Source organism: Lissotriton vulgaris, chromosome 9 (assembly GCF_964263255.1).
Source record: "Lissotriton vulgaris chromosome 9, aLisVul1.2, whole genome shotgun sequence".
Classification (NCBI taxonomy): Eukaryota; Metazoa; Chordata; class Amphibia; order Caudata; family Salamandridae; genus Lissotriton; species Lissotriton vulgaris.
Window position 1 is genome coordinate 1241761340 of NC_141697.1, and position 8339 is coordinate 1241769678.

Genomic DNA, 8339 nt, shown 5'->3' on the forward strand with positions numbered 1-8339 from the left:
GAAGGGCCCTTGGGTGTGCTTCGGGGTGGCCCAGTAGCAGGGGTGGTCTCGTTCGGTGTTGAGTGCGTGGAGGGTGCTGGAGTCTTAGTGTAGTCTGGTGTTGCGGGGGGCCCGGGGTCTAGGGGTTCTGGCGCTGGGCGCGGTCCAGGCACAGGCGGGCTTGCCTTTGGCGCGTCCGCTTCGCGCTTCCGCTCGGCGCCCTCCATAAGAGGCGAAGTGGAAGGGAGGAGCAGGCGGGAGCGGGGTGGCCAATAGGCGACTGACACGGGGCACAGAAGGCGAGGGCGCAGGCGCAGAACGGGCGGCAAACAGAGGGGCAACCAACAATTAAATCAGGGCAACAATCAGCAATAAAATTAAACAAACAGCAGAGACCGGTACCAGGGCACAGCAGCGGTGAACCCTTGGCAGCAGCAGCAGGGGCAAACACGGGCAGTCACGGGCAACCAGGGGAAGCCGTGCGGCGTGGGGAGTGACCAGAGGTCAGGTCACACTCACTGCCCCACGGCGCCCTCCATAAGAGGCCAAGTGGGAGGGAGGAGCAGCTGGGAGGCGGGAGAGGGTGGCCAATGGGCGACTGGCACGGGGGACAGAAGGCAAAAGGGGGCGGGCCGCAGGGGAGCAGCGGCGGGAAGTGGGGAGCGGGGGGGCACAGAGGGCGAGGGCGCAGAACGGGGGGCAACCAACAATTAAAACAGGGCAACAATCAGCAATAAAATGAAACAAACAGCAGAGACAGGTACCAGGGCACACCAGCGGCGAACCCTTGGCGGCGGCAGCAGCAGGGGCAGACACGGGCAGTCACGGGCAATCAGGGGGAGGCGTGGGGAGTGACCAGAGGTCAGGTCACACTCACTGCCGCACGGCCCCCTCCATAAGAGGCCAAGTGGGAGGGAGGAGCAGGGTGGCCAATGGGTGACTGGCACGGGGCACAGAAGGCAAAAGGGGGCGGGCCGCAGGGGAGCAGCGGCAGGAAGTGGGGAGCGGGGGGCACAGAGGGCGAGGGCGCAGAACGGGCGGCAAACAGAGGGGCAACCAACAATTAAAACAGGGCAACAATCAGCAATAAAATGAAACAAACAGCAGAGACAGGTAACAGGGCACACCAGCGGCAAACCCTTGGCAGCAGCAGCAGGGGCAGACACAGGCAGTCACGGGCAACCAGGGGGAGCCATGCGGCGTGGGGAGTATTTCAGAAAGGGTCGCTTCTCTACCGCAGCGGCACGTCACTTATTAAAAAATACCATGCTCCTGCTATCATGAACCCCATATAACCCACGATATCCCCCCGTACACAGCCCTTCCTACTACTTCCCTGAATCCAGCCGTGGAGAGGCAGGCTGCAAGCAGCGCTCCTCGCTAAGCTTCTCCTGGGATCACCTCAACAGTGCAAGGACCATAGTGATCCAGCCCTGAGCCGGGTTCAGACCTGCCCTCCTCCTCTCCTGCCCCACAGCAGCTGGTCCGCTGCCGCCTCCACCGCTCTGCAGCACACAGAATGGCGGGTCACTGGTGGAAGGACAGACACCTGGCGATAATAGGTGTCCTTCAATCTTATATGTGAGTGCATGCGAGAGAAAAGAGAGGTGGCGTGGGCCCTCCTTGGCCCGGGCCTCGGCACAACCTCTGTGCCTGGCACTCTGAGCTCCACATGCTCTACCAGCCCACGTCAACAGGCAGCTGCCTGGCTCTCATCCAACATACTTGCTGCCCCCCGCCCCCACTCTTTCACTATTGCATCCTTCCCTCTCTCCTCATTGCTTCTCTGTCCTCCAACCTTGCTTTGCTGCTGTTTTCAGATTGCGGAGTCTCACATCCTCCTGGAACCCTCTCTCAACTTGCGATTCAAAAGGGCATTCCAACCCTTAAACTATTGCTTAAAGCTACCTCCAGCCCAAGTCTGTAGATCTGTGGAAAGATGACAAAACAAGGGCATTGCTAGTATTCAAACCCTAGAATAGGATGGGCCCTGGCATAATCAGATAGGTTAATATCAGCTCTCATATAATAAGACTGTTGCCAAAAAGTGTTGCCGCACTACATGGCACCAAAGGGACAAGTGGATTGTTTTAAATGACAAGTAGATTTATAAAACAACCTGTCCCATGGACAAGTAGATATTTTATTAAATTCCACACACCTGTTATTGATGTATGGGGGGGGGACCCCGTATGAAGAAGGACACGAGCTTTCTCCCCCCAGGGCTGGGGGCTTAGGCATTCCTGACATCTAGTTGACATCTGGTTGAACTTCCAGGCGGCCCAACTGTGTTACCTGGTGGAGTGGAGTCGGGCTGAATCCGATAAGCACCGATTGTTCCAGGATCGAGCGGTGGCGGGCACGTTATTCTGGAAAGTTCCCTTTCTAAAGAAAGCGCATAGACACCGGAATCTATACATGTCCCCCATCACGCAGGCGACGGTAGTAGCATAGGACCGGTGTTCAGTGCGGACGGACTTCCATTCCCTCACCCATGACTTCACTGCTGGACAACCCAGACTTCGTAAAGGCTGTAGGGCCTGGGACTTTCTTGAGATGGCAGCAGTCGGACCGTAGCGCAATGGGAAACTTAGTTGATGAGGATGGAGCGATCTCTTCTACCCAAGTGTGCAAAGACTATGGTCCCCTTGAAACCGAACGCCTCCATTATATGCAACTCCATCACTGGATACTACACCCACATGACGGGGCTAATTCACAGCGCCACTGTACCCAGTATGAGAGGTGGTTGATCACTAAAACATCAGATAAAAGACTTATCTATGAGATATATACATTCCTGAACCAACGTAACAAACATATAAAAAGCAACCAGCACAGATGGGAAAAGGACCTGGGGAGGAAGCTGAGTGACAGAATGGGAAGAGACATATTAGAGAGCGAGGCACACATCAAGCAATGTGGCCCTTACCGAAACACTCACCAAAAGTAGTTATGTACGGGTACTTCATCCCTGCATGGTCGGTCGACCCAGCTCGAAGTGGAGACGGTGTAAGAAAGTGAGTTTCTGTTGCAGTACCCCTACCACCCCCCCCCCACACACTTTTTGCCTGATACCTGCAGCCTTTGTTACCTTTCCAAGATCTCCATTGAGCACCCGACGGCTCAAAAGCACCCTTCACCCAGCCGCCCGAGTGCCTCTGGCAGTGCAACCTTTGTCCTATACTACTTCCCCATTAGCCCTGAGCAAGTGACCAGGAGCCCAGCTTCCACAGCGCGTGGCCTGCTAGCCAGCAGCCGCCAACCGCAGGCCCCCTGCCTCTCGTTGGATAACATTGGGCCTACCTACCTCTGCACCCGGCTGCCCCATTGCCGCTGAGGGTGTACCAACTGTACCTACCTGACCCTGGGAGACCCCTGAGTCTATGCCCAGAACCTTAACTCTGCCAGTCTTACTTACCTAAAAGCCGATAACTCACTTTTCTTCCATGGACTAACACTGACTGGTTTCACTTGAAATTTCTTCTAAGTGTGGAGTTTTGAAACTTTAAAATATTCATCTAAAATCAGCCGAATAGCGAATTCCGAATTTCTCACCTGTGATCAGGAGAGAAGCCAGTACTGTACCTTTTAGCCCAGTACTGAACCGGAAAAGTAATTATAACTGCACTTACCAGTAACCTGAATTTTCCACCATAGGAAACCATTGACTGTTTTTCTGTGAAATTTCTTCTAAGTGTCTATTTTTGCAAACTACAAATATTCCTTAAAAATCGGAACTACTAAACGTAATTACTTACCTGTCTTAGGTAGAGAACCCAGTGCTGAACCTAGGAGTCCAGTACTGGATTACAAAAGTAACAAGAACCTACTTTACCTGTGACTTGAATTTCCTTCCATAGGATAAGATTGCAAGTTTTTCACTGAAAAGTTTCCACGTGTCAACTTTGAAAATACATTTATATTCTTTAAAAATCACAACTGTAACCAAAGCTTTACTTAACTGTTTAGCTTAGGTCCCGGGACTGAATCCAGGATCCAGTCCTGTGGTTAGAAAAGTAATCCTTAAAGTAATCAACTGCATTTATGTTGAAAAACCCATTGAGCTCAATGTTAAAATGTGTTTAGAATTGTGTTGCCTATTGCAACCACTGTAACTATTGCGCTTACAAAGTTTTTTGCCGTTCTGAAAAGTAACTACCTGAAGTCACTCATATTGAGAAAAGTATATATTTTTATACCTGTTGGTTCTAAAAATAAAACTATATCATTTTATATAAAAACAATTGGCCTGAAGTTCAGTCCTTGAGTGTATGAAACCTTTTGCTGACTGAGTGTGTACAACAAATGCTTTACACTGTCCTCTGGTACTGCCTTACTGCTCGACCAAGCTACCACTTTAGAGAGTAAGGTCACACCTGACTTTAACCTCTGTTATACCTCTGGGGATTGTGGACTCTATACACACTGTGCCTTACTTTTGTCCAGTATATATAGAGCCATTTTCTTACAGACTCTAGTGGAGCCGTGTGGTACAGGGGACCTTGGTCCATCTACTGTGGGACTGTTCGTGGCTATTTCACACTGGTCACAAGTACTTTATTACATAGACCTCCATCTCAATACAACCGTGCCAAGATTTCCAGCTTCTAAAATCTTGGGGCTGCTGAACCCATTAATGTACCCCCTAAAGTCCAGGCGACGGAAACAGATCGGCTTGGCACTGGGGGCAGCTATCCAGAATATCCTCCTGCAATGGGGCACTTCGAAGACTCGCACCCGCACTGGATGGCTTCATAGGCTGTGGAACATCCTACATATGGAAAAGATTTCGCTAGCCAACCAGGGTGCTTCCTTCGGGAAAAATGGCACCCTTATCTGTCCTTGCGTACACAAGAAGTCCGGGAACTGACATGCCCTAAATATCTTTGCCTCCTAAGACTATCTGAGACAGACATGCAGTCCTAACTGAACCACCTAGTAGCAATGAACGGTTGTGGTCATCATACGCTTGTTTAACGATATGAAGTGAGTGGGGGCAGGGGAGGCTGAGATATGTATGTATTTGCCAAGATACTGGATACCTAGATATGTTTGATTTGATGAGCGACCCCTCGAGTTCTTGAGAGGTCTGTGTTGCGGATAATGGCATTGTATTGAACGTATAACTTATAAGATTTGAAGCATAAAATGTAGGAGTTCTTATATAGAGATTGCAACCTTAACCCAGTTTGTACAAACAAAAATGCCAAATAGTCTACAGACTAGATACTTTGTAACTCTGCACCAGTGCGGGCATAATAGCCTTAATTCCCTCTTCTGGCTTGAATTTTATACTTTGTAACTCTGCAAGAGTTTGAGGTGGGGTAAAGAAACACAGCAGCTGAATGGAAGTGAGCACACTGACTAAACTCACAATTATTTGCGTATATTGTATAAATCACCAAAAAAAAAAAAAAAAAAAAAAAAAAGAAAATCACTGGAATTATTTCTTCTTGGAAGAACTCTGAACTAGGATTCACACGCAGTGCAGTTTAAATCTGAAACAACATGCTGGTAAAATGAACTATGTGAGAGGAAACACAGCTAATTCCAAAATAAACACACGCACAGAGCCACTGCCAAGAAACTTGAACATGGTCAATCATTTCCAAAGTCACGATTTCTGACTGCAAGTGCAATATCATCGCAACAAAATGCTGTTTAAAATAAACACACACACAGAAAGCATAGACCTGCCCATACAAAGATCTGAACATGACAGAGACACTCCAATAAAATAAACACTCGGACAAAGCAACTGGCATAAAGTACATTAGAAATCAAATTTTAAAAAATAAACACTTGCAGAGGCACTGGCACAGAATGCATTAGTAAACTCAAAGCCCGAAACTAAAGCGACGACAAAATTCGAACATGGTTCACTATTTCCTAAATCGTGATTTCTGACCGTAATGAGATGATATCCTTGCAACAAAAGTCAAAAAAACAAATCAAAAATGGAAAAAGGGTCATTCATATGTGAATACAGTGGGACGAAGCACAGCTATGAAAAAAGTGTAGTAGCAGAAAGTGCTTGCTTATAAAGAAAAACAGTAGCTCCAGCAACAAAAGCAGCTGATAAAAGCTGAAAAAAGGAAGCAGTACTTGGTCCATGCTCCAGAGAAAACACAAACACAAGAAGGGAGACAGAAAACCAACAGGACATCACATTCAGTAACCAATGGAAAGAAAGAAAGAAAATGAGAGCAACAACGAAGCCAAAAAATGGTAAGCAATGGCTGGGCTGTAAGCCCCTTTTAAGATTGTTTTAATTTTTTTATTTACAAGAGATTTTGCATTCGCAGTGCAGGCGAAACCTAAAAACGGGTACTTCATTTGAAACCCTGGGAGAATAGGTTTGTCTTTTTAAGACTGCATATTTACACCATTTTGCATTAAACCAGTGACTGCCTCATTAACCTTTACATGTGGAATAAAAAGTACATCAAGGTAGCCTTTGTTATTTACACATACACATCAAGAGTATGAGACATTGTCAATGAGAGTGCCCATACAATGATTACATTTCAGTCTTAAATGTTTCACGTAGCAAACACAATCATAGGTTACATTGGGTGGCTGGCATAGCTGACACCAATAACAGTTTAGGATGTGTTTAATTGTGCTAATGTCCGGATATGGACCACGGCATGGCAATCCAGGAGGATAGGAAGGGGCTGCCAGCAAGTGAATGCAGATGGAGATGCAGCGGGTAGAGTTCTTTGAGGGAATCCAATAGGTTGAGTGCTAAAGGGGGTGAAGTAGACAGTGCTAAGCAGGGGCATACCAAACACCCCCGCAGCCCCCACAGTTGGGTGGGCCCCCAGTCTTCAGTAGGTGAAGCAGACGGTGCTCTCTGCAGCCCTCGAAGGAAGGAGTTAGTGCGGAGGCCCTGAGCTAATGGGAAACAGTTGCAGCAGACTTCGCCCACGGATGGGGACTGCGAAGGCGCTGCGATAATCAGAGGGTGAAACACTCAGAGGTAATGTGGTGCTGCAGAAGGCATAACACCAATGAGAGGTGCAGCAGACGCTTTCAAATGGGGTGCAGCAGCAACTCTAGCGGAGGGGGGTGCAGCAGCTCTAATGGGGGGGGGGGTGCAGCAGCTCTAATGGGGGGTGCAGCAGCTCCAAGGGGGGGGGTACAGCAGCTCCAAGGGGGGGGTGCAGCAGCTCCAAGGGGGGGGTGCAGCCGCTCCAAGGGGGGGGGGGGTGCAGCAGCTCCAAGGGGGGGGGGTGCAGCAGCTCCAAGGGGGGGGGTGCAGCAGCTCCAAGGGGGGGGGGTGCAGCAGCTCCAATGGGGGGGGGTGCAGCAGCTCCAATGGGGGGGGGGTGCAGCAGCTCCAATGGGGGGGGGGGGGGGTGCAGCAGCTCCAATGGGGGGGAGGTGCAGCAGCTCCAATGGGGGGGAGGTGCAGCAACTCCAATGGGGGAGGGTGCAGCAGCTCCAATGGGGGAGGGTGCAGCAGGTCCAATGGGGGAGGGTGCAGCAGGTCCAATGGGGGGGTGCAGCAGGTCCAATGGGGGGGTGCAGCAGGTCCAATGGGGGGGGGGGGTGCAGCAGCTCCAATGGGGGGGGGGTGCAGCAGCTCCAATGGGGGGGGTGCAGCAGCTCCAATGGGGGGGGTGCAGCAGCTCCAATGGGGGGGTGCAGCAGCTCCAATGGGGGGGGGTGCAGCAGCTCCAATGGGGGGGTGCAGCAGCTCCAATGGGGGGGGGTGCAGCAGCTCTAATAGGGGGGGGTGCAGCAGCTCTAATAGGGGGGGTGCAGCAGCTCTAATAGGGGGTGCAGCAGCTCTAATAGGGGGGGTGCAGCAGCTTTAATGGGGGTGCAGCAGCTGTAATAGGGGGGTGCAGCAGCTCTAATATGGGGGTCTGTAGGGACCACAGGCAGGAAGGGTCTCACAAGCAGGGGGCGCTGCTGCCTGGGGCGGAGGGTAGTTGCTGACAGGCCCCTGGGATGACAGCAGGCCGGGGGGGGGGTAACCAGAGCCCCCAATGATTCCCGGTCCAGGGGAGCCCCGCACTCACCGAGCGCCGCCGCCAGCTCCGCTGCTTCCAGCCGGGCAGCTGCTGCCACAGTCCAGGGGGGGGAGGGGCCGCCACGGCTCCGGAGGGGGCGCTGACACGGCTCCGGTCTCGGCAGCTCCGGGGAAAGCAGAAGACAATGGACGCTAATCACAACCACAGCACGGCGCCATCTTAGCCAACAGCAGCCTGGCCGAGCGGGGGGCGTGGCCTCCATGCGTAGCCAATCGGAGAGGACAGACAATGGACGTCCTGACCTCAACGCACATCGCAGGGAGCGGCAGGTGGACGCTACTCACAGAAGCGAGCGCCGACGTCCTCCGCTCAGAT

The 8339-nt window shown here is 51.5% G+C and overlaps 1 protein-coding gene across 7 annotated transcripts in view; it reads right to left on the minus strand.

Annotated features, from left to right (window-relative positions):
* The window catches only part of PBRM1 (polybromo 1), a 368051-nt gene extending 359850 nt beyond the window's left edge, over window positions 1-8201 (minus strand). For all 7 annotated transcript variants that reach the window (XM_086939413.1, XM_086939411.1, XM_086939408.1 and 4 more), the window contains exon 1: window positions 8013-8201. The gene's annotated coding sequence lies outside the window, so the exon portion shown is untranslated. The remainder of the gene's footprint in view (window positions 1-8012) is intronic.
* Window positions 8202-8339: the final 138 nt, after the last annotated feature.